Source organism: Bos grunniens, chromosome 1 (genome assembly GCF_055505025.1).
Source record: "Bos grunniens cultivar Pamir isolate PY7600 chromosome 1, Bosgru_T2T1.0, whole genome shotgun sequence".
NCBI classification, from domain to species: domain Eukaryota; kingdom Metazoa; phylum Chordata; class Mammalia; order Artiodactyla; family Bovidae; genus Bos; species Bos grunniens.
In genome coordinates this window covers 67,845,012-67,872,296 of record NC_141165.1, presented here as the reverse complement: position 1 = coordinate 67,872,296, position 27,285 = coordinate 67,845,012, and the positions used below count along the sequence as shown (strand labels likewise).

The window sequence follows — 27,285 nt, the reverse complement described above, 5'->3', positions numbered from 1 at the left end:
ATTAGGCAAGACAGTGAAGAAGAAGGAAGCACATGCTTTGGAGTGACTGAATCTAGTCCCTGTAGTGCCTGATAAAATGCAGGACACCTAGTAAAATTTGAATTTCAGATAAATAATGATTTTTTTAAAATATAAGTATATCCCAAATATTGCAAAGAATATACATACACTAAGCATTTTTTGTTGTTTATCTGAAATTTAAATGCTCACCTTGTCATTTTATTTGCTAAATCCAGCAGTTCTGAGTCCCAGGGTTGCTGCTCATAAACAAACAGTATATTCACAGCTATTTCATACAATGGACAGAAAGATGAATCTCACTATTGGAAGTTTATGTAGGATCAGGTTCTTTTACACACATGTGACTTGTACCTCTGTATGCATGAGCTTCATTTGATCATTTGCCAAGGTCAGAGTGTCCCTGGACATGGCATTGGAAGGCATGTGCTTAATTAGGGAAATAATTTCTCTTCCCTGATCATGCAGACAGCATAGACAGTAACTGAATAAATATCTTTAGCATTCAACTGATCTGGATCCAAATCCCAGAACTTTAGTGACTCAGTGTGTAGCGTTAACTGAGGTACATACATTTTCAAGCCTAGATTCCTTCATTTGTAAGATGAGGGCAATAGCATCTACTTCCTAGGGTGTTCTTAATGAGATCATCAGAGTACACGGAATATGACAGAAGGAAATGGCAACCCACTCCAGTATTCTTGCCTGGAGAATTCCATGGACAGAGGAGCCTAGTGTGCTACAGTCTATGGGGTCGCAAAGAGTCAGACATGACTGAGGGATCTTTAAACCTACCTATGCACTCTTGTCGGAGAAGGCAAGAGCACCCCACTCCAGTACTGTTGCCTGGCAAATCCCATGGATGGAGGAGCCTGGTGGGCTACAGTCCATGGGGTCTCGAAGAGTCAGACACGACTGAGTGACTTCACTTTCACTTTTCACTTTCATGCATTGGAGAAGGAAATGGCAACCCGCTCCAGTATTCTTACCTGGAGAATCCCAGGGATGGGGGAGCCTGGTGGGCTGCCGCCTCTGGGGTCGCACAGAGTCGGACATGACTGAAGCGACTTAGCAGCAGCAGCAGCAGCAAGCACCCAACAAGGGTCACTGAGATGATTTTCCAATTTTTATGTATCTATTCACTCATTTTGCTTAAATGATTAATATAACAGAATAAAATAAATGCATTTATTCTTACCCCCATTCATTCCCAGAAAGGATGATGTACATAAGAAGTATATGCCTATGTTCAGGCTAGAGAAACTGTCTGGGGCAGGTGATAATGAGGTTAAAGAAGCAAATGCAGTCATGGATGTAGCACTGAGAATTTTCAATTGAGCAACTTGTTTCTGCATTTGGAGAAGGTGAGAAAAGTATATGGATTTCCAAACCAGCTTACAGGAATAAGGCTAGTATCCAGCTCATTTCTCCTTTGATCCTTTTAGGGAAAGTCCCACTTTTTATTTCTTGGCTTTACAGTTGCTATTGTTGGTTTTGTTTTGTTTTGTTTAATTTGGTAGGTGTTCCTTCATTGCCCTCTATTACTTTTGACAATAATATGAATCTCTTGTCCATAAACTCAAAATTCAAAACATGTAACTCTGTTTTTCCTTATAGGCAAAACACAGGACCTGTTTCTGGTCCTGAGGCCCATTTTACTGACTGCTAGAAAATTAATCTTGGTCACTTCAGAGTTTCGTCCCTTTCCCCTCCATTCCCAACAGCTTCGTCTAAACTGCATCCAGGAGTCTTAAAATAACACCAAGAGAAGGTGGGGAATGAAGAAGATGGCTTCAGGTTCTGAGTCTTTTGCTGTTGCTTGGTCACTAAGTCATAGCTGACTGTGACCCCATGGACTACAGCACACCAGGCTCCTCTGCCCTTCACTATCTCCTGGAGTTTGCTCAAATTCATGTCCATTGAATCAGTAATGCTATCTAATCATCTCATCCTCTGCCACCCCCTTCTCCTTTTGCCTTCAGTTTTTTCCAGCATCAGGGTCTTTTCCAATGAGTCAGCTCTTCACATCCGGTGGCCAAACTATTGGAGCATCAGTCCTTAGAATGAATATTCAGGGTGGATTTCCTTTAGGATTAATTGGTTGGATCTCCTTGCAGTCCAATGAACTCTCAAGAGTCCTCTCAAGAGTCTCACAGTTCGAAAGCATCAATTCTTCAGCGCTCAGCCTTTTTTATGATCCAACTCTCATATTCATACATGAATATGTAAAAAAACCATAGCTTTGACTATATGGACCTTTGTGGGCAAAGTGATGTCTCTGCTTTTTAATAAGCTGTCTAGGTTTGCCACAACTCTCCTTCCAAAACATTTCATCCCCTCTGAGACATTCTTCATCCAGCTACTTGCAGTCCATGGTCCACTTCAGCTATTTGCTTAGAAGGTTATTAAACTACAGAGCATAGCAAAGAAGCGATTTAATGTTAATTGAATATTGATAAAGGAGGAGGGGAAAAGTTAATTGAGTCAATTAGTTGCTTAGTTGCTAAGGTAACTTTTCTCCCAGTTGGAAAGAAATTATCTCAGGATTAGAGACAGCTTTTAGAGAAAGAAATACATTATCAGCTTTTCTCTTTCGGTCTTAGGAAAAGTCTGAATAATCAAAGCAAGGTGGGGTGCAAGAAAGAGACTCTAGAAATAAAAGACAGTGTGGAGCTTCCTAGCTCGGGGAGTGACATCAGCCCCAAGAAAAAGCAATGAGCTCTCTTGCAGGAGAGAGCTAGCTAATTAGCGAGATCCTGAGCACAATAGCTGAGTAAGGAAGACATTGGCCCATGAGCCTAGATGAATTTAAGCAGCAAGAAAAAGGGCAACAAATGTTTTTAATACTCAAATTACAAAGGCCTCCCGGGCTGAGGGAAAATGCTGAGAAATTTTTTAGGTGAGAGATAGCAGATGTTTTCAAGAGGCAGAAAGAAAACTAATGTTATGTTATGTTGAGAAGATGCTTGTAAGGTTAAAGGAAGTGGTCTTTCACTTGCCTTTTCCAGAAGTATTTTAATCTTGATCTGTGATACAAAACAAAAACAAACAAAAAACAGTAACTAGGGATCACTAATTACTCACCCTGTTATTTTTAGTAATATATTTCATGGAAAAATTAAAAATTGTTGAATTGCGGTCCATTTCCCTGGTGGCTCAGATTTCCCTGGTGGTTGCAATGCAGCAACCTGGGTTTGCTGGGTCAGGAAGATCCCCTGGAAAAGGGAATGGCAACCCATTCCAGTATTCTTGACTGGCTACAGTCCATGGGGTCTCGAAGAGTTGGACATTACTAAGCAACTTTCACTTTCACTTTCCATCCCCTGAGTTAGCCATGTCTAAAACATTCCACTCATTGGGCCTTTTTACCCCTTAGCAGACTCTCCCAAACATTGTCCAATGGTAGCTGCCAGAATTACACTTATTATAGCTAGAAGGGAATGATCTGTCCTGTGTTTTTAAAATCTGTTTTGGAAGCCTTGAGGCTCAGAATCCTCCCCTTGGCTTGAGAAGGATAAACCAGACTTCCACCCGATATATTTGTTCAGGGCTGTACAAAATTTCAGTTACTGAACAAATTGTTAGCTGCCTCAAACAAGGCCCTGTATATCCAGGGCCTGCTTGCTGTCTCTTGTTGGATGTCTTAATGTCACTTCAAAAGAAGCTCCTTTCATAATCTTCCTTCCCCAGTGGGGTCATCTTCCAGGGCTCCCTCCCTCACCAGATTTCTCAGGTCAGGAACCTTCACACCAACCTTAACTAGGTTCTCTTCATGTCCAATTGACCCCCAATTTCTATTTTGCTTCATCCTTCAAGTATGTTGTTTTTTTTTTCCAAAATCTTTCCTCTTTACAGATGGTTATGACATGCAAATCGGATGAGTTCACCCTTAAGGCATCATTGCCTCCCAACCTCCAGCATAGCTTAAACCCTTCACCAGCTTCTTGCCTGTCTTAGGATGAGGATACAGATGCCCAGCATTGATCTCCAGGCCCTGCATGGTCTGATAATGGCTCACCTCTTGAGCACTGATCATCCTCATCTCAGCCCTTTGCTCTCTCCATTCCAATCCCATTAGTTTCTTTGGTGTTTACATCCTTCTCTTGGGGTATTGCCACATATGCTGATTGCTCTGCCTTCCCCTGTGCCCCTAGTTAATACTTACTCAGCCCAAGCCTACTTGCCCCAGAAACCAGACCAGGTCTAATCCTCATTGTATGAGATGCTAGAGCACCCTGTCACTCTCCTCTGTAAGTCCTCTTGGTTATACTCTATCTGTCTCTCTGATGATTTGAATAAATGTCTGTCTGCCCCACTGGAGTAAAACCTTAGACTCTGTTATGAGTTGCATTGTGTTCCCTCAAAAAAAATAAATAAATTGAAGTTCTTCCCACTCAACACCTACAAATGTGATCTTATTTGTGTCTGGGACTTTGCAAATTTAAATAAGTTAAGATGAGGTCAGGGTTAGCCTTAATCCAATACAACTAGTGTCCTTATTAGAGAGAATTTTGCTCACAGGACACAGAGAGAGCACCAGTGAAGACAGAGATGCAAAGGGAAGATGTTCATGTGAAGATGGAGACAGATTGGTGTTATGCTACCAGAAGCCAAGGAACATCTGGGGCTTCCAGACATGAAGACAGACAAGTATATGTCCTGCCCTAGAGGCCTTAGAGGGAGCATGGCCCCTATGACAGTTTGGTTTTGGAATTTTTCACCTCCAGGAATGTGAGAGGATAAATTTCTGTTGTTTAAATGAACAAATATAACAAAACAGAAATAAACTTATAGATACAGAGAACAAATCAGTGGTTCCGAGAATGACAGAAGAGGGCCAAAATAGGTGAAGAATATTAACAGGTACAAACTACTAGGTATAAAATAAATAAGTTACAGTGATGTAATGTATGGCACAGGAAATACAGCCAATATTTTATAATAATTTTGCATGGAATGGAATCTATAAAAATACTGAATTACCACGTCATACACCTGAAATTAATATAATATTGTAACTCTACCATACTCTGCCTTAATTTAAAAAAATAAAAAGACATCTGTTGTTTTAAGCTACCCAGTTTGTAGCACTTTGTTACAGCAACTCTAGGAAACTCATACAGACTGTAAGCCTTATGAGAACAGACACCTTATGTGTTTTTTACTCACAACTGCCTTCCCAACCACCAGCACAGTGCCAGCCTTCATAATCACTTTCTGTGACAATAATCTTCAACTAGAGAAGGTGACTTTCACAATTACCTGGAAAGCCTTTAACAAAGAATTCTTGCTTACCCACAAAATTCACTCCATCCCCAAGAGGGTTCATCCCCATACTTTGAAACATCTTAATAAAGGAAAGAATTTGCTTCCTTTAATATACGATACAGTAGCCAGGATCACCTGAGTCATTCAGGCAGACTCCTGTCTTCCTGTGAATTATCTGAGTAATTGCATAATTATCTGCTTCACTTTGGGTGCACAAATATTTAGCTCTACAAGTAGGTGTGGTAATTGGTTCATGGCCAGAGAATACAAAACGCATGACTTCAAAGCGTGTGCCTGCAAAAAGGAACCTGTTTAAATTAAACTGAAATTCAGCCCTAAGAGTTGGTTAAAAACAGCTCTAAACGATCAGTTACTAAGTGGTAAGCACTGAGAGAAGGATGATGCCATCTTTGTCCTTAAATCCGGTTGGAGAGAGAAAACAAGAGCACAACTGAAGTAGTGAACATGGAACACAATAGGTCCACAAAAGCCAGATTCACGGCACAGAGCACAGGTCCCATAACGGAGTTCAGAAAAGAGAACACTGCAGAAATCCAAGACATTAAGCTAATGAGCAGAGAGAGAGATAAGTGGCTAAATAAACAAATGAAGCAAGTTACAGTATGTTTAGTATGAGCCTCTTATATAAATATTTTTAAATAGAAAGAAAACAAAGATGCCATATATGTGCCGATAATTACAACAAAATAAAACTTAGAAGAGTATATGATGGCATATGAGTGGGAGAGGAGGCAACTTAGAAGACGTTTTAAAAAAATCTTCAGTGACTCTGTTTATTTTTGATGGCACTGGGTCTTCGTTGCTGCACAAGCTTCTCTCTGGTTGTGGTGAACAGGGGCTACTCTTCATGGCGATGCACGATCTTCTCATTGTGGTGGCTTCTCTTGGTGCAGAGCACGGGCTCTAGGGTATATGTGCTTCAGGAACTGGGACACCTGGGCTCAGTAGCTGCAGCTCCCAGATTCCATAGTTGTGGAATATGGGTTTAGTTGCTCCATGGCATGTGGGATCTTCCCAGACCATGGATCAAACTTCTGTCTTCTGCATTGGCAATCAGATTCTTTACCACTGAGCCACCAGGGAAGCCCAAGAAGACTTTTGTTACCTTAGAGATATCTGCAGTATTTGAATTGTTAAAGTGAGAGATAATCACTTTCTAATTCAAGTGACTGAAGTTTTAAAATCACCACCATCCAAAAAGTAAAATAAAACATTGTTTAAGCATTTATCTTCACATCCCACCCCAAAATGATACGAGTCTGAGAGTGGCAGTCTTGGCTCCATCAACCCTTCTATTATTCACTTCCCCCATGTCAGAGGCCCACCAGTCATTCTCCAGACGGGAGTGCTCAGTTGCTCAGTGGTGTCCAACTCTGCAACCCTGTAGCCTGCCAGGCTCCTCTGTCCGTGGGATTCTCTAGGCAAGAACACTGGAGTGCCTCTCTGCAAATGTGCATGCTCCAGCACATAGGCTGCAGAGAAACCAGGCATTTGGGTTCCATGCCCTCTATCCCAGAAAATAAACAGATAAATAATACATATAATGCCAAAAGAAAATCCTATCGCCCTGATTCAGAGGTTTACATTTAGCAAAAGGCTGCCAGGGTGTGCAATATTTAGGTGGTTGGTAACGGTGACTAAAGTCTTAATATATCTGATAATGCCAAGTGTGAGGAATTAGTCAGAACTGGGCTTGTGAGCAGAAGCATTTTAATGATTCATTGAATTTCTCTTAAGGTCAATAGTTTATGATTTGCCATTTTAAAAATGCACTGTAAAAAAATAGATAGGTATTTTGCTGTACAGGAACTGAATCATTTTCTAAATGCATTTTTTTTTAAAAGGAGAAATCAGTACAAATAGCCACTGCCAGCATAGCCCATTTCTAACCTAATCACATGAACTCCAGCCCAGATAAGCAGCTTTCTGAATGTTATTGGTGGAAATATGGTTTCCAGAAGGAAAAGAGACCATCCTTAGGACAGAAAGTTAGTGTTATCAGCTTGCAACATTATTCCTGTTGTATAATTTTACCTCTGGGACTATTATTTCAATTCTAGTGTACTGGAAATTCAGAGTTAGCCTAATCAGTCATCTCACTCAGGGGCCTTCAGATACTTTTTTTTTTTCATATTTTGAGGAGCATGCAAGAGCATTCACATTTTCCCTTCATAGTTAGAGCCACAGGTAGAAAATGTGAGAGTGAATCAAAATGAGCTGCTGAGCACTGCCTCCAGAGTTCAGCTCTCAGCCAGGCATCCCTGACTAAGGACCAGATTCTACCCCAACAGGGAGTGACCCTCCTCCAGGAGGAAAATTAATATAGCATCTTACACACAAGTCATACAGGGAGTGAAAAAAAAATCACAGAATTTATACCTCCTGACTGTCAGTGAAAACTCTCTCCCCTGGACCATGCTGCCTTCCAAGACATATTAATGTATTTGCTACAGTAAATACGTAATGGGTGTCCATTATGTACCAGGTGGGTTCTAACCTCTGGGAGCACGACAGTGCCAGAGCAGACATAGCTGGTGTCTTCATGCAGCTCACTGTCTTGTTGGCAGGAAAGGCAATTTGAAGAGTAATGATGAACAGGGTGTTGTGGTAGAGAACACAGAGGATCCATGGTAGGGGCATTTCAGCCCAGCTGGGGGATGTCAGAAATCTGAACCTAGGTAGAAATATATATAATGTGAAGGAAGGGGATCTGAGGAGTGACATTTCCAGAGAATAGAACTGCACAATCAATGGGTCCAGAAGTCAGTCCAGGGCCCTATATAAAGTGAGGGCTTGGTATAAGCAGAACAATGATTGTGATAAAGGAAATAGTGAGAGACAGGTGAGAGAGATGAGAAAGATGCTGCACTATTTCTGGAATCCTGCCTGAAGAAAATGAGAAGCCACCTGTAAGTTGTATGTAAGGAAATCACATGATCACATTTGCACTTCAGTGAAAGCTATGGCAAACCTAGATAACATATTAAAAAGCAGAGACATTACTTTGCCAACAAAGGTCTGTCTAGTCAAAGCTTTTTTTTTTTCTGGTAGTCATGTATGGATGTGAGAGTTGGACCATAGAGAAGACTGAGAGTGGAAGAATTGATGCTTTTGAACTGTGGTGTGTTGGAGAAGACTCTTGAGAGTCCCTTGGACTGCAAGGAGACCAAACCACTCAATCCTAAAGGAAATCCACCCTGAATATTCATTGGAAGCACTGATGCTGAAGCTGAAGCTCCAATACTTTGGCCACCTGATGCTGGGAAAGATTGAAAGCAGGAGAAGGAGACGACAGAGGATGAGATGGTTGGATGGCATCACCGAATAGATGGACATGAGTTTGAGCAAGCTCCAGGAGTTGGTGATGGACAGGGAAGCCTGCTGTGCTAAAGTCCATGGAGTCACAAAGAGTCAGACACGACTGAGTGACTAAACTGAACTGAACTGAAAGCCCAGCTGCACTATGGACACTGGGTCAGAAGGACCTGTCGTAGCAATCCAGAGGAGAGATTAAGTTTGTGTGAATGGGGATGGAAGGAAACGGAATCAGTTGATAATGGGAAGAAGAAATGACAACACTTGCTAATGGCTTGAATGAAGTTAGGAAGTTGAAAAGAAAGAAGACTCAGATCTGACTTCCAGCTTTTGCCTTGGTCATCTTGGTAGGAAGAGATACCATTCATTTATAAACATGGGGAACACGTCAGGGGGTGCAACCTTGAGGCAGAAATCCAGGTTTACCTTTGTGTTAAGAGGATGCCCAGAGAGGGAGATTTTTTTAAAGAATTATGCCAGTCTTCCACCATCTCAAAAGAGAAACTCTCCTTGGGGAAAATGTTGCTGTTCTTGTAAGAGTAGCCTGGCTGTTCTGTAAAAATTAAAAGTTAAAAAGTATCCCCTTGCCCTGAGAAAAAAATGTCCCCTTCACAAAGACCTGAGAAGGAAAAGCAATTCCTCTCTTGAGTATATGATAAGATAAATCAATTCACTTTAAAAATGCCTTCTGAGAGAAAAGCACTCAGGTTCCTACCAAAACTCAAAGGTATAGACACTACTGGGCAAAGACTGCAGGGCATGCTCAAGGTCTAGTATCAAGGGAGGACCCCAAGATTCCCAGAGGAGAACTTACCAGAAACAGAGGCTATGGTATTATAATCTACCCCGTTGGCCAAAAACCCCATAGGAAACCCCAGCTCCTGCACGGCATTAAACTGAAATTGGAAATCATTCCTTCCTGGCCTAAGTGTTAATAAATAGTATTTGTGCATGTGAGCTGGAACTCTGGAGTCTGAGACAACCCACTGAAGCTCTGGCAAGGGTGAAGCAGCAGATTTAATACAAGGAAGAGACAAATATCACTGGTTTGTGTGCGACCAGTCCTCCACAATAACACTATATGGTAATAAGAGAAAAAGCAAGAAAGAATACCTAAGGATATCGAGGACTGACTCTCTTTGGTCAGAGGCAATTTTGGAACATTCTGGACAAATCAAGATTGATAGGAAATCAAAGAGAAATGTACCGGGACTTTTCTTCTTAAAAGCTAGTTGGCATCTGACCTAGTGCATTAAAAACAGTTAAGATGGGCTCGATAAAGGACAGAAATGGTATGGACCTAACAGAAGCAGAAGATATTAAGAAGAGGTGGCAAGAATACACAGAAGAACTGTACAAAAAAGATCTTCATGACCAAGATAATCACAATGGTGTGATCACTGACCTAGAGCCAGACATCCTGGAATGTGAAGTCAAGTGGGCCTTAGAAAGCATCACTACGGACAAAGCTAGTGGAGGTGATGGAATTCCAGTTGAGCTATTTCAAATCCTGAAAGATGATGCTGTGAAAGTGCTGTACTCAATATGCCAGCAAATTTGGAAAACTCAGCAGTGGCCACAGGACTGGAAAAGGTCAGTTTTCATTCCAATCCCAGAGAAAGGCAATGCCAAAGAATGCTCAAACTACCGCACAATTGCAGTCATCTCACACGCTAGTAAAGTAATGCTCAAAATTCTCCAAGCCAGGCTTCAGCAATATGTGAACCGTGAACTTCCTGATGTTCAAGCTGGTTTTAGAAAAGGCAGAGGAACCAGAGATCAAATTGCCAACATCCACTGAATCATCAAAAAAGCAAGAGAGTTCCAGAAAAACATCTATTTCTGCTTTATTTACTATGCCAAAGCCTTTGACTGTGGGGATCACAATCAACTGGGGAAAATTCTTCAAGAGATGGGAATACCAGACCACCTGACCTGCCTCTTGAGAAACCTATATGCAGGTCAGGAAGCAACAGTTAGAACTGGACATGGAAGAACAGACCGGTTCCAAATAGGAAAAGGAGTACATCAAGGCTGTATATTGTCACCCTGCTTATTTAACTTCTATGCAGAGTACATCATGAGAAACGCTGGCCTGGAAGAAGCACAAGCTGGAATCAAGAATGGTGGGAGAAATATCAATAACCTCAGACATGCAGATGACACCACCCTTATGGCAGAAAGTGAAGAGGAACTAAAAAGCCTGTTGATGAAAGTGAAAGAGGAGAGTGAAAAAGTTGGCTTACAGCTCAACATTCAGAAAAAGAAGATCATGGCATCTGGTCCCATCACTTCATGGGAAATAGATGGGGAAACAGTGGAAACAGTGGCAGACTTTATTTTGGGGGGCTCTAAAATCACTGCAGATGGTGACTGCAGCCATGAAATTAAAAGACACTTACTCTTTGGAAGGAAAGTTATGACCAACCTAGATAGCATATTCAAAAGCAGAGACATTACTTTGACAACAAAGGTCCATCTAGTCAAAGCTATGGTTTTTCCAGTAGTCATGTATGGATGTGAGAGTTGGACTGTAAAGAAAGCTGAGCGCCGAAGAATTGATGCTTTTGAACTGTGGTGTTGGAGAAGACTCTTGAGAGTCCCTTGGACTGCAAGGAGATCCAACCAGTCCATTCTAAAGGAGATCAGTCCTGGGTGTTCTTTGGAAGGAATGATGCTAAAGCTGAAACTCCAGTACTTTGGCCACCTCATGTGAAGAGTTGACTCATTGGAAAAGACTCTGATGCTGGGAGGAATTGGGGGCAGGAGGAGAAGGGGATGACAGAGGATGGGATGGCTGGATGGCATCACCAACTCAATGGACGTGAGTTTGAGTGAACTCCGGGAGATGGTGATGGACAGGGAGGCCTGGTGTGCTGCAATTCATGGGGTCGCAAAGAGTCGGACACATAAGCAACTGAACTGAACTGAACTGAACGTAGAGCACAATGTTAACATGTATGCTACATTGAACATAATGCTTGATTTTTAAGCATTATTTTAAATCTATAGCAGAACAAAAGAAGGAAATCAATGCTATGCATTTGTATATTGTTACATCATTTTTCAAAGCACTTTTGTAAATGTGGGTAAACATACACTTTTTTGCCAGCTCATCATCACATCTCCTTTATTCTGGTTAAAAGAATTGCTTTTTTTTTTGTCTGAGCCCCATTCTATGTGGTTCAGTTTGGGCTGATTCTGCCCAGAGAGCTGAATCTGACTTTTGAGGAATGAATGGGTATGTGACCCAAATTAATAAGAATCTTTCCCATAACTTTCCTGAGTATGGGGAGGAGGGAGTTCTTTCTCTAGGATCATGGCTTGAAAGGATGATATAAATCTGAAATCTGCTATCATTTAGGAATTCATGAACATTTTTAGGCTGAAAAGTGCATCATTCATATCTCAAAAGATTGGAAACCCTTGGCTTAAAAGAGGATCAAATTTTGAAGGGAAGAGCTCTGGACTACAAGACTTATCAAGTTTCCTCTTGAGGGGAGGAGGCCATTTGATGTAAAAGAAAAGGGTAGGAAATAGCAACCTCCCCTTTTGGCCTGACCCTCTCCCCAGAGGTAGCCCCTTCTCTGAGATTCTGGCCAACTGGGGGGCCACAATTCCTGCTGGAAGTAGAGTTTCAAGTTTGAGGGGAAAAAAAAAAAAGTAAAATCCAGTGTAGATGACGCCAGTAAAAAAAAAATGGCATATTTTTTGGCAGAAGACTTGCCACCACTGATGTGTGTCAGAAAAGGACAATGTAGTGTATGAGTCCATCTAGTTTTCAATTTCATTTTATTATAAAGATTTTTTTGGCTAAGTTTCCCAATGTATATTAATGCATTGTGCATTGTGCATGCTCAGATGCTCAATTGTGTCTGATTTCATGTGACCCCATGGACTGTAGCCCACCAGGCTCCTCTGTCCATGGGTTTATCCAAGTGAGAATACTGGAAAGTGTTGCCATTTCCTTCTCCAGGGGATCTTCCAGACCCAGAGATGGAACCTGTGTCTCCAGCATCCCCTGCATTGCCAGGCAGATTCTTTACCACTGAATAACTGGGAATACCATTAATACTTACTAAATAAATGAAAATCTGTTTTCCATAAGTATGTTTGATTGTGCAAGCCACACATTTCCAGGACCATAAATTCATGTTGTTGACTCTGCATCCAAGTGTAGAGCTTTAAACAAATAACAGCCCTTTACTGTGGAAATGCAGACTGAAATCTGATTACTAGATTTGCTTCTTCTCTTGCATTAGCTGTAACAGAACAGACGTTATGCATCACACAACCCTAAGCATGTGCAGGATGTGTACTGTATATTCTTAATATCCATATGTTTGCATACATGAATATCTTTGGAAATATATCATGTGTATAACAAATGAATGCATATGTACATTATTTATCTGTCAATAGCATCAAACAACAAAGAAAAACCACTAAGTTAATAACTCTTAACTGGTACATTTTCTTGCTCCCAACTGCCCAGTTTCCCAGGTTTCCTAACAAGCAGAAAATAAGCTTTACTGTTTTGTTTTCATTTATTTTTTCATCTTTCTCCCTGAAGAGGTAGATGTGAGCTGTAAAGTAGTCAGAGGAAAAGGAGCTGTAAAGAGCTTGGATAATCCATGTACTGGATAATCCCTTTCTTTGTAATTACTTTGATTCTTAATACTTATATAGCAACCAATAAACAAATACAAATGATGCACAGTAGATTATATATTCCCTACTCTTACTCATCTCCAGTCCCTAATGGAATGCCCTGCACATGGCAGGCATTTAATAAGAAGTATTTAATTAAATCCAATAAATGATATAACCAATCTCATTAATTCATAAGTAACCTGAGTTTCTCAGTTGATTCCATAGCTAACAAGGTCTTCCCCTCCCCCTTCCACATCTTCCAAGTCACCAATGTTAGCAAGAAATTACATCTGAGATGGTCCTACTCACTTGTAACCTGAGGCCTAATATCCCAATGACGCTTAAAATAGTATGTGTAATGGAGCAAGTGTGCCTATGATTGGTCACTGACAGAGGCATTTTTCCCTGGTCAACAAGCATCAGATAGAGGCAACCCCCTACAATTTACATTTATTTTTACAGTGGCTAAGTTTTATTAAAATACAGCAAAATTGGAGTTAATTTTATTTAGTAGAAATAGGTTTAAAAATAGCCTCCCAAGTGAGCACAGTTCTGTAATTTTACCATCCCATAGTGATAAAGAAAAAATTCTGTTCGTTAGTTTTCCTCTTGCATTTGGTTAAAACCCCCTCCACCATATAAAATTAGATTCTATACTGATAGTATAATTACCGTATAATAGAGTTTGCTCAACTACTCAACACAAAATGCTTTGCTTTCATAGCATTTTAATATGAGCAGCATAATGGGCACCAGCTTGAAAATCAGCATGCCAGGAAGGAATCTAGGACCCCAAACGAGCTCAAGTTTGTAAAATCTGGCTCAGCTGCTCAGCAAACTAGTTAATTCTAACCGACTTGACATGTGGATATCAAAATTTTTTCTGTTCCCAATTGTGTGTTTTGGTTCAAGAGAAAATGGCCTCGCTCCAAAAGCATCAGAACATGGATACTACCCTGTAGGTCTTTGAGGGCTCATCTCTGAGTGGGCCTCACTGCTTCACATGCATCAGGGGACCCTTGCCTGCTCCACTTCATGGCTCTGAAGCATGATATGGAAAAGCCAGATGCTCCCCAGGATGCACTGGTTTTAAATTAAATTAGACTTTCCTATTTCTCTCAGTAAATACTGCTTTCACGGACTTAATGGTTCTGTGTTGTATACCATACACTAAAACCATTTACTCCTTTGGAGATAAGAGATTAACACAAGTAATATAGTGAAACTTCCTATTTACATAATTGTAATTTTCCTTTTACCATAATAGAGACTTTTTTTGACCTTTTAAATGTCCAATGCTGCCAGAGTTAGCATAATTTGCACCACATGTCCAATTTATTCACTCATTTCTCTGAAATAACTAGTAAATCTCTTCATTGTTTGCTGAGAAACTACTAAAAGGCAACCAGTTTCTTTTAGAGCAAGAGCCCCAGGGAGGGGCTTTCGTCGCCCGTTTCCACAGGGTTAGCCAGTCCAGGAGTCCCATCAGATAACAAAATTAGTAAACGAGCTGGGTAAATCAGGAGTCACTGGGCTGTGCCGTGCTGTAGGAAGCACAGCCCACCTACAACTTTATACACGCACATATGATGCATACACACATAACCACTGACCAGTGAGCAACACAGAACTGCACGGGTCCACTCATATGTGAACTTTTTTCAGTACTTAAGTGCTAAGTGCTTCATGATCTAGGATTGGTTGAATTTGCAGGTGTGCAGGAACTGGAATGTGAAAGGCTGATTATAAATTATACAGGGGGAGGGGGTTACTGCATGCAGGGCTGGTGCCCCTAACCTCTATATTGTTCAAGGGTCAACTGTATACACACATATACATACATGCGTATACATACATGTATCTACATGTATCGATGTGGCCTGAAGCACCACTGTTGCTGCTTAGTCGTTCAGTCCTGCCCCACTCTTCTGCAGCCCCATGGACTGTAGACCACCAGGCTCTCTGTCCATGGGCTTTCCCAGAAAAGAATACTGGAGTGGGTTGCCCTTTTCTTCTCCAGGGGATCTTCTGGACCCAGGGATAGAACCCACGTCTCCTGCACCGGCAGGTGTGTTCTTTACCACTGAGCCACCTGGGAAGCCCTTAACCACTACTGCTAAACTAATGCACCTCCCAGATACAGTTCATAATCCCTTCCTAGAGCACTTCCTGGCAAAGTGGGCACTCTGAAAAGAATATCCCTAAATTGTTCCCTTTCAAGATGTTCTCTGAACAAAAGTTCAAAGGACATTCCTGGAAATAGGAAATATCCACATCCATTATTTGAAAGCTTTTGTGCCTGGGGTAAGGAAGGTCCATGTAACTATTTTGCTTGATGGTTTAAATATGTTCTAATAATTGGGCTGAATTAAAACTACAACAAGACACATTTAAGAATTAAGCCTTTTCCTGTTCTTGTTTGCAATATTTGCAAATATTTGCAATATTTCTTTTGACCTTGCTCCTAAAGGCAACGGAAGGCATGTATAACATACATGTATAAGTGTAAATATAGAACACACAACAATCCTCATTAAGTGAACTTCTAAATCCGCCTGCAATGCAGGAGGCCAGGGTTTGATCCCTGGGTTGGAAAGATCCCCTGGCGAAGGGAAAAGCTGTTACTGTTAGTCATTCAGTCATGTCCGCCTCTTTTGGACCTCATGGATTTTGGCCCATTAGGCTCCTCTATCCATGAGACTCTTCAGTCAAGAATACTAGAGTGGGTTGCCATTTCCTTCTCCAGAGGATCTTCTGGACCCAGGGATCAAACCCTGGTCTCCTGCATTGCAGGCAGATTCTTTACCATGTGAACCACCAGACCTGAAGAATAGGTGGTATTAATTTACCTGAGGTGATCGAAGATGTAGAGGAACGGGTATCAGCTAACACACTGAAATGTGGAGTTGGAGGAGGCCCCATTGCCATGGGTCGACTTTTTGGATCCAATTGGTAATTAGCAAGCCCCCACTTCTCTAAAAAGGCATGAATCCTCCCCACAGCACACACTACCCACTCCAGTATTCTGGCCTGGAGAATTCCATGGACTGTATCGTCCATGGGGTCAAAAACAGTTGGACACAACTGAGGGACTTTCACTATCACATACTCTTCCCAGCTCCCAGGTCTAATATTAGGTGAGGTGATGTAACTGCTACTGCTGCTAAGTCACTTCAGTCGTGTCCGACTCTGTGCGACCCCATAGACAGCAGCCCAGTCCCCCATCCCTGGGATTCTCCAGGCAAGAACATTAGAGTGGGTTGTCATTTCCTTCTCCAATGCATGAAAGTGAAAAGTGAAAGGGAAGTCACTCAGTCATGTCCGACTCTTCGCGACCCCATGGACTGCAGCCTACCAGGCTCCTCCGTCCATGGGATTTTCCAGGCAAGAGTACTGGAGTGGGGTGCCATCGTGGGGTGATGTAACTGGTTCTAGCCAATGAGTTGTGAGAGGAAGTGGCCGTGTCCCTTCTGGGTGAGTCAATGAAAAGCCTTTGCACAGCTCTCTAGTCTCTTCCCCTGCCCTGGGAACCAAAGGGGAGAGACTGTTCCAGAAAATGCAGTTGTAAGATTGTAGGGAGCTCCCTGGCAATCCAGCGCTTTCCCTACCATGGCCCAGGTTCAGTCCCTGGTTTGGGAACTCAGATCCTGCTACAAGCCACATAGTGCAGCCAAAAAAAAAAAAAAAAAATCAATTAAAATAAAAAAAGAAAAAGGTTGTATCTGCTAAGTTCTGTGAGTGACTGTGAACACCAACTTTCTCCTTTCCCACCCACATACAAAGGTCAGCAAGAAAGAAAAAAAAAAACAAATTTTAACCACAATATATTAAAGCAATCTAGCCCAGTTAAAGCCATAATCAGACATCTTTGCAGCGACAAAATTCTGTCCTTGATGAAACTTTAATGGGGCTCCTCTGAGCCCTCTGGGCCTCAGTCCTGGCGTCCCTCCTTCTTGTGCCTGAACCATCAGTTTTAGCAAGAGTCTTGCTTAAGTCAATTTAGAGAATCCCTCATCCTCATATCTGATCACCCTCTCTATCTGATCAAATTCTTCATTCACTGAGTGATACCTGATCGCCCTGGCCTGCCTTCAAGAATCCTGTCAGGTCTGTTTAACCAACATCCTTCCCCATCCCAGGCTTGCTCTCAGTAATTTTCCACCCACTGACCCCACCCTGCTCCTTGGCTATAAATCCTGCCTTGTCCATGATGTCTTTAGAACTGAGCCCAGTTCTATATTGAGGTCTCTTTACCCCTACTGCAATAGTTGCTGAATAAAATCTGTTTGGGCCATTTTCCTGTCAAGCTGTGCTTTCTCTTTAGCAGCAGTCACTCTTTACACTGCCTCTCTCTGTCCATCCGCTCGGGCCACCGGGTTTCAGCTACAACTTCTAACCTAGATCAATACCTAACCACAATTACTCGGGCAATTCTCTAAAGCACAATTTTTGTGAACCTCTGTTCTCCCAAATTTATCAACATGAAATCAAATATAGAATCCCAAAATTAAGTTTACAGAAAAATGTTCCTTGAAATTATCTTATGGGAAGGAGAGTTACTGGCTTGTATCCTTTACATTCTGTGGATTGTTTTGAACTACCCCTGTTAATATGTGATACTGCATCTGAGTGGTAATGATTAATTATTACTTTATTAGGAGCATACACAGGTTCACCACTGACACACTGCGAAAGGTGCAGGATTGACTGATTTAGGAGAGTAAGTGATAATTCTGTTTTCAAGACGCAGTCCTCCAGAGACAGTATCTCTGTGTGGGGCACCCCCCATAGGTGCTTCAGGTTCCAGTATTGATGAACACTGCAGAACTCAGGCTGTCTCCCATTTGTTCATAAAAGCTGGCAACGCAGAGAAAATTTGCTGAAAGAGCCACAGAAGAGAGAATTCCAGAGAAATGTAAAACAACATGACAGAGAAGCACTGTGGCCAAAAATAAAGCAACCAAATTCCACGAACCTAAAAGAGTGATCTTTTTTTTTTTTTTTGGCCAAACGGTACATTCAGATGTAGATTCAAACAGCAAGCCTGCTGGTTCTCTGTCAGCAAAGATGCTAAATATGGGCGAACTTGTCTTCCTGGAGAGAGAGGAGCAGAGTCAAACTGAAAAACCACCTGAAGTTTGAACCAAAAGCCAATTTAGATCAAGCTGAGCAAACAGACAGGTCTGCTGGTCAATTCAAAACCAAGTTATTAAAAAAAGAAAAAGAAAAAAGTATATAAGTACAAAAAAGAACCATACAGGCCAAGGAAAACCCAGAGAGCAATTTCAGGGACTAATAGCCCACTTCCCATTCAGATCTGGGCCTAGAGTGAGGCCTGGGGCAGTTCCCACCTTGCCTCCCAGTGCCCTGTCTTTGTTCTGTGCTGGTAAAATCAGAATGAATGAAAGTCAAGGGCAGCCAGAGGACTGCGGGGGCTAGGGGGGAGGGGCAGTTCCACCCACTTGGCCCAGGTTAAAATGATGGAGGCTATTACTTGCTGAGAACAGACTTGCACTCTATTTTTTTTTTTCAAGGCACCAGCTGAGCTTCTCTCTCAATTGCCCTCTACACTGAATCACTAACCAGCCACTGGGTGTGGGGTTTTAGCAGCAGCAGCAGCTCTTATCTCTAACACTCCCCACCCCCGCCTGCTCCTCCTCCTCTCACAAGGCTTTCTTTGGTAAAGGAGAAAAAAAAAAAAAACCTTTTGAAATCCTTTTCACAGTTCTGAAAATTGTTTACAAGTGACTCTTTCTGAAGGGGCCCTGGGTGTTTGCAAAGCACAGTCGGGTTACGTGAGATTTTAAAAGGTTACTGAACATATTTACTCATGTGCACGATGCATGCATAATGTCACTGAAGACTTCAGGGGAGGGGGTATTTTCTGTACTTTCATTACATATTTATTGGAAGTGATAAGCAACAGCATGCATGAACACAATTATTTTTCAGAATTTACCTTTTTCAGATTACATATTACTATATTTACTCACACGGAGAAGGCAATGGCACCCCACTCCAGTACTCTTGCCTGGAAACTCCCATGGACGAAGGAGCCTGGAAAGCTGCGGTCCATGGGGTCGCTGAGGGTTGGACATGACTGAGCAACTTCCCTTTCATTTTCACTTTCATGCATTGGAGAAGGAAATGGCAACCCACTCCAGTGTTCTTGCCTGGAGAACCCCAGGGACGGGGGAGCCTGGTGGGCTGCCGTCTATGGGGTCGCATAGAGTCGGACACGACTGAACTGACTTAGCAGCAGCAGCATATATACTCACAACTTCTAATTTTCTATTGGAAATGCGTTATACTATAGTTATGTGAACGAAATAACGTATTTTCTCTTCTGATGACATAACTGCTCTAAAGCAAATTTGATATTTACATCTTCCTTCAGTCAGCAACCATGACTCATAAGATGCGAGGAAATTTTTGCTTGCTACACTGGGGAAGGATGTCTCTTACACACCAGCAAATGCAGCTATGTGTCTGGATCTGAATGTCCTTATCTACAAAAAGAACTGAACTCCAAGTCCCCTTAGCTCTGAGAGTCTACAATTAGCAATGACTGTGCCACAAAGACAAAACAAGGTGATTCAATGAGTTTAAAAAACTAAGTCACTGAAATTGGATCAACTTGACAGGCAGAAGGAACTCTTCCACTAATCACCCGAAAGTCATTCTGCAAACATTAACTAAGAATATCGAGGTCTGTTTTTCTTCCTTAAAATAGGAAGATCTTAAAGGTGAGGACCAGTGTTTTCAATTAAAAAGGAAATTTCCCAAGATAAAATCAAGAGCCATCTCTCAACCTACCAGACAAATGGCCTAACAATGAAAAAATATATATATTTAATCCATCAAAAAGAATGTTGGTCTCAGAGCTCCCAGCCCAAAGATTGTTCCTTTGCATTACAATGTTCTACCATCAAGAGATTCAATGTAAGAGGCTTCTAGCGAGAGACAAGGAATGGCAATTAAGAGGGAGAGATCCAAGACCACTGCAATGGACATGAGCTATATAAGCATCCTAAAATCTTGGCACTGGCTCTTTCATGTCAACAATATTTCTGCCAGCAAATGCTCCATCTCTGGGAATCCTTATAGAACCCTTGAGCTGAGCACTTGGGGATGGAGCCTGGGTGGGAGGGCTGTGCTGTCTCACCTGTGTCGCAAGATCTCTTCCCTGGTGGCACCCAGGTGAGCACTCATCTTAAACAGACAAAGCTGGCTCAGTCCTGCAAGGCAGTCCTGGGGACCTGGGGACCAGAGCAGCAATCCTCATTCTCAGTTTGCAATCCTATTTTGTCAGAACTAAAGGGAAATGGTGAGAAAAAATGGTTTGGCCATTTTTCCAGATGCTTTTGACCAAGCAAGGTGCTTAAAAAAAAAAAAAAAAATCTGACTTGACAAATGCTACAAAGAGAGAAATAGGTTCTATTTACCCACTAACTTTAGCTGGGATGTGGCCTACGGATTATTAAAAACGAACAAGCAAAAACTACTAACATAGTTTTTCTGTTTCCCTGTAGTATGCTAGCAGTTTCATCCTGTCCAAGAGCCTAAGACTGGCTGTTAGAAGCCTTGGGGCTTTGTCCTCAAACACCACCATTTCCTGACCTCAGTCCTTGATTTCTTCCTGCTTCACTGTGTCTCTCTATGATGTCATTTTTTAACTCTTGTCCTTCCCTACCTCAAACTAATGCTGTGAGGATAAATGAGATGGCTCAATGTTACCTTCTTCCCTATCCATATGGCACTCTGATTTGCAAGGGCTGCTTTGGGTTCTGGACTGGAAAACAACAGAGTTGTGCCAGAAATGAAAGGAGGCAGGATGGATCCAGGCGGAAGCTCAACAGGACACCAGGGGCAGAGATCCAGGATGGGGTTGGAACACTGGACTGGCCACAGTCTCATTATGCCCAGGACCCCAGAGTACACATTTGTGTGGTTATAAGAACATCTTTGAGTCATTCAGGTCTCATTGTTTGAACTCTCAGGTACAAAATCGTAAGCATTGTACTACTGACATTTACTTCCTTTTACCATGGAATATTTTTCCTTGTGTGGCCTTGAGTGCCTCTTTTGTTGTCAAAGTCCTGATAATGACTGAACTAATCATTCTAACTCACTTGGGTCCAACTAAGGTATTTTTGCAACATTTCCTGGCTTTGTTGTTGTTGTTTAGTTGCTAAGTCATGTTGGAATCTTTGTGACCCTATGGACTATAGCCCACCAGGCTCCTCTATCCATGGGATTTTTCAGACAAGAATGCAAGAGTTGGTTGCCATTTCCTTCTCCAGGGGATCTTCTTTTTTTTTCACAGGGGATCTTCCGACCCAGGGATCGAACCTGCATATCCTGCATTGGCAGGCAGATTCTTTACTGCTGAGCCACCTGAGAAGTCCCAAAAGGGACACCCACAGGGAAACCAATAGAAGAGGCAGGACTGGAGCAATGCTGCTCTTTGTCACTGTTAATTGTGAGCCAGTTATCCGAGCCACTTTGACTTACTCTTTCTGGAAAGGTCTGCATAATTTGGCAGTAGAATTCCAAGATTCTCATTTATTATAAACCGTGCCTTTGTCAATTGCTTTTGTCAGGACTCCCCATTTCACCTCATGTCTCTGCTCTCCACTCTTGCAAATGCACTGATCTGTGAAAATGAATTAAATAGATTAAAAAGCAGCTTTTCTTATTCATTGGAATAAAAATGGATAAATGTGGACATGGCACACATCCTTATATACATACCACAAAAAAACATTACTTCAGTCAAGAGGGTGGCCTGACTCTCTGGGAAAAACAAATTCAGAAAATGCTCTTTGACTCAAGTTAAGTCACTGCTGTAATCTAGAGTGATGTTCTACTTAATGACAGCCCACAATGATAATCCAATTATTAGGCTTTCAACAAACCCATACCATAATGACATCATATGTTCTTCTAATTAAGGTTGATCTTTATATAAAGCAGTTCCTCTTTACATAGAGAAAAATATTTATAAGATTAAATAACTCATCTTACAGACATCTCCCAGTTTACAAATTTCTAGAGCAAAACACTCAAAGGGAATGTTTACAGATTCCTGTTATATTTAACACATAAAGATTCTGGGAGCCATCTTGACCCCATCTGCCAGATTAGGACCAAGCTTCAAGCAGCCTCCCCAGTATGGCTGGGAGTGTCCCAGATGAGTGTCCCAATCATCATGATACATCATGCGGTACGTGCTGGAGTCAGAAACCTGGTACATTTCAGACAAATGATACCATTAGGGATTCCAGGGAATGTCACACCACACTGCTCCAGGGAGCCCTGATCAAACCAAGGCCTCACCTGTTGGGTGATCTCCAGAAACAGGAAGAACACTATATGTGTGCAGACTAAACTGGTGGCCCTGAATGCCTTTATTAAAGAGCTCACACTTTGGTTTTCTTGCTTATTTGCTTAATCTTGTTTGTTTTTAGTAGGGGAAGGGCTAGGGGAAGCAAAGAGAGGAGAGGAACCACACTTTGTCGCCCAAGGAACGAGCCACCCTCTCCACCCCTTGAAACTCTGATTCTTGATTGGAAATAAAGTTAGCAAGATTTGGTAGCCAAAACTTCCTCATCTGCACTAGATAATCTTATCATCTGCTCCAAGGTTTGTCCTGAAGAAGAAATGGGTTAAAGCATGAAAATTTCCTTGTTCTGTACCTAGAGAATGATTACGTGCTCCTTGAAGAATAGTTACTTTTATCATAGTGATTACTAGAAGTGTCGTTTTCTTAAATGAGCTTAGATGAATAGAAGATGAACCCACTGGTCTCACAACAAGTAGCAAGAAAGAGGTGTCCTCTTGCAGATGGGTAAGAGCGTAACTGAAGTCAGTCTCATTACAAGGCATCAGTACTTGACATGAGCTATGAACTGCATTCAAATGCCATGCTAAACTTTTCACAAAATGTTCATATCTGTTCGCAATGTTCTTATTTGGAGTGCAACCAGTTATTATGTGGGACTGTCCTGTGCATTGCTGAATATTAAGCATCTCTGGCCCCTTCCCACTAATACCAATAGATACCCAATCCTTGGAACAACTCAACAACATCCCACATTTCCAATTTCCATGAAGGACACAGAACTACCCCACTATTTGGTACAGCAGGTATCATTAGGTCCATCTTACAAGGTATAAAGAGTGACTGACCAAGTTAATCAGAGAACAGAGACGGTGGAAGCAAACTGTTGTTCAGTCACTAAGTCATATCCAGCTCTTTGTGACCCCATGGACTGCAGCACACCAGGCTTCCCTGTCCTTCACAATCTCCCAGAGTTTGCTCAAACTCATGTCCCCTAAGTTGGTAATGCCATCCAACCATCTTATCCTTTGTCACCCTCTTCTCCTCCTGCCCTCACTCCTTCCCAGTATCAGGGTCTTTTCCAATGAGTTGGCTCTTTGCATCAAATACAAAATAAACATGAAATGATTTATACATGTCAACAACAGTGATCACATGCGGTGGGGGAAGGGAAGTTACTCTTTTCTAACTACACAGGAACCCCCTGAAGACATTCACCCAGGGAAAAATCAGTCACTGTGATTTATTGATAATGACAAGAATGTGTTATATTCCTCAAGGTTTGAAGATAGAAAAAAGGTCTCAAGTGCTGAAAAGAACTCAGAAATGTTCTTGCAATGTACCTGGCTGGACCAATGGGAGGTAAAGAGAAAGGAGGAATCAAAATTCTGAAACACTTCAATAGCAGGAAAGCAAATCCCTGGGCTGACCCTACCCCAGTTTTGTCCCTGGGATTTTAATACAGATCAGCAATACGTCACAAAACAACATCTATGGATCAGCATCCAAGGAAAGCCTTTACGATCTGTAATTCTTTTTAAGTGCTATTAACATCCTATTTCTTCTCTCTTGCTGTCATGTGGTATTACATCATTTAGAGGCCACACATTTTTTCAAAAGTCTCCTCCAGTCTTTTATTGAAGTCGGTGAAAAAGGACAATTCTACATGATGAAATTTATGACACAGCCAAGTCTTTTTCTTTTTTAAGACTTGGGAGGATTTTCTTTAGGCCAAGTTCTTAGTGCACAGCAACAATTAATTCCAAATACAATTTCAAAATTTAAAAGTGAATGTTGGCACAGCAAACTCTTCAGGAACGGGTCTATGTTAAATAGGAGAGACTCTGTGTTCAGCCATGTCCCCTCAGCTTTATGTAAAGAGGAGTGCCCTGTGCCTATACATGGAGCACAGTTGGCTCAGTCCTGCGGCTTCATTCTGAGCTGCTGAATACATTTTTAAGCTTGAAAGGAAACTGTGGCTTCTGCTGTGCAACAAGCTCAGATGTCTGTGCTGGAAGTCTTCAGAGCTGAAAGCTAGGTTTGACCTAAGGTGATCTGTGACTCTTTCCTGGGTACTTTGGATCCTAAATATAAAAGAATACCTGAGTGCTTGCTAAGGGACACAGACACTTCTGAATTCCTCTGTGTGCCAGAGAAGGCTCAGCTTCCATACAAGATCGTCTAATATTAGGCTAACTTTTCAAGTATTTTTCTCTCCACATCTAACAGTTCTTTTCATTGCTTAGTTAAAAAAAAAAAAAATCAAAAGTATCCAAAATTGGAAATGTAATACCAGGATCATAGCAAACATTTAAAATGATTTCAGCAAATACACTACACACACACATACACAATGGCTGTGGGGACAGACGGTGGGGGAAGAAAGGGTAGTGATTATGTCTGCATTTAATTCTGAAATATAAAAAGGTTTTAAGTCACAAGCCTCATCTTCAAGTCAAGCAGTATTCTAGGAACACAAGCCAGCCATGTGCCAACCCCTGGGGGTGGGTGGGGGGAGGTAAGGTGTTGAGGAAGAGCGTTGGAGGGGACAATTAGCACCAGTCCCTGGAACACGCAGGTCACTATGTCTTCCTGGTTTGGAAAGGGCCAGGACACCTCTCATACTTCTCCAGGCTTCCAGGAGCCTGCCATCTAACTGGAGGATGAGAAATGCAGAGGGGGAAAAACTCCTGGACAAGAGAAGGAAAGATTTCCTAACAGCCATTTAGGACATCTGACCTACAGCATCCCTCAGGAGGCTCCTAACATCTAATAATAAAGGGGCCAGACAACTTTTGAAAAAATGGGAACATGAACCACTTTATTATAAGAAAATCCTATTTTAGAGGTATTCATTCATTTTTCACACAGTTATGGGGCACCTAATATGCCGGTGCTGGAGAAATATGGATACACTTGTTTGGGTCTGGACACAGATTACTTACTGACTTCATAGATTGAATAGTGGTCCCAGGCCTTACTCCCTCTTTATTGAAGGAATATCCATCCATGAACTTTGCCACATGACTAAACAGGATATGGCATCATTAAAAGTGGGGTATGTTTCTCTACCCCATTGATACTGAGTTTGGCCACATGACTTTGCTTAAGCCAATGGAACTTTAGTGTATTTGACACAAGCCAAGGCTTTAAGCATATCTGCACAATTTGCATTGGTCTCTTGCCCAATCCATTTCTATAAGAAGAAATTGTTCTAAAAGTCATAGGTGCAAAGAGAATGACAGTCACACAGCAGAAACCTGTAGTTCTCAAACTACAGTCTGCCTGAGTCCAAACTGCAGCAGGTCTATAGAACCAAAAAAGAGAAGTGCTGGTGGTTTCAAACCACTAAGAATTGGGGGGTTGTTTGGTACGTAGCATGATCACAGCAATAGCTTGATAATGCACTGACCAAATAGTGTGTTCACTTTAAGCTATGACATAGGCCAAAGTTCTGTTTGTGCTTTCCAGTATAGCCAATCCATCTAGTTTGCCCGGGACTACCACTGTGTTAAAACTGGGACAATCGGTCACTCTAGCACCTTCCCACCTCTGATTTCTGAATCCTTTCTGCTTGTTGGCACTAGCCACAGCTCTGCTATAGACCAAGGCACTCGTTCCGCACTGACAGTTCTTGCTGGCCCAGATTCCCACCCATCACTTCTGCCTTTCCCCAACTGAGTCTGTCATCTAAGAGCAACTCCATGTGCCAGATCCATAGGTCTTCTTCTTCTTCAAATCTCACCTAGCTCCAGTAGTTACTAACAGATGATAAGATATATTTACAAGTTAACATTAATGTATTATTCTGAACGATGTTTCTTAAAAAAAAAAAACAAAAAACTGGCGTGGCACTGCCTTACCCCAGGATTGGCAGATACAGATGCTGCCACTATTCCCAACCTATACTCAGACACCAGAAAACGATTATGACACCCTTTCACATTAAGCCCAGGTATACATTCAAAATTCTGCTCAACATAGTGCTTTTGGTAACCATTTCAAATATATTCAAGTTGGAACATAAAATGAATCCCATATGTCAATGCTGCCTTAGACCAGAAAAAAAAATTTAACTCCAATGGTGGGAATTTCACCTACCTCTACTTCTGAGACGGAGAAGGCAGTAGCACTCCACTCCAGTACTCTTGCCTGGAAAATCCCATGGATGGAGGAGCTTGGTAGGCTGCAGTCCATGGGGTTGCTAGGAGTCCGACACGACTGAGCAACTTCCCTTTCACTTTTCACTTTCATGCATTGGAGAAGGAAATGGCAACCCACTCCAGTGTTCTTGCCTGGAGAATCCCAGGGACAGAGGAGCCTTGGTGGGCTGCCGTCTATGGGGTCGCACAGAGTCAGACTTAGCAGCTACTTCTGAGAGGTGGGATGGAAGCATAGAACAGGCAGGAAATTGAGAACCAGTCAGTCAGGAAGCAGTTTCTATGACTCTGATCAAGTTATGGAAATTTCCCTGGCTTCAGCTTCTTCATTTGTTTTAAAAAAATAATTTTATTAATTCCACTGTCTTCAGGCTAAGATGTTTCTCTCTGAAATGTTATGATGTTAAAAACAAAGGAACTTCTCTGGTGTCTTCCAGTTACACAGGACCCATATTGGAGGGTTTCCTTTAGAAAGATCAATACAAACTGTGCTTAGAGGGAAAAAAT

General features: G+C 41.9%; 1 protein-coding gene across 1 annotated transcript in view; it reads right to left on the bottom strand.

The window, feature by feature from the left end:
• Positions 1–27,285, bottom strand: part of LOC147379565 (uncharacterized) — a 553,375-nt gene that overhangs the window by 231,914 nt on the left and 294,176 nt on the right. The window contains exon 5 of the transcript XR_015133776.1: positions 21,797–21,931. The gene's annotated coding sequence lies outside the window, so the exon portion shown is untranslated. Of the gene's footprint in view, positions 21,932–27,285 lie in introns of the transcript that reaches the window.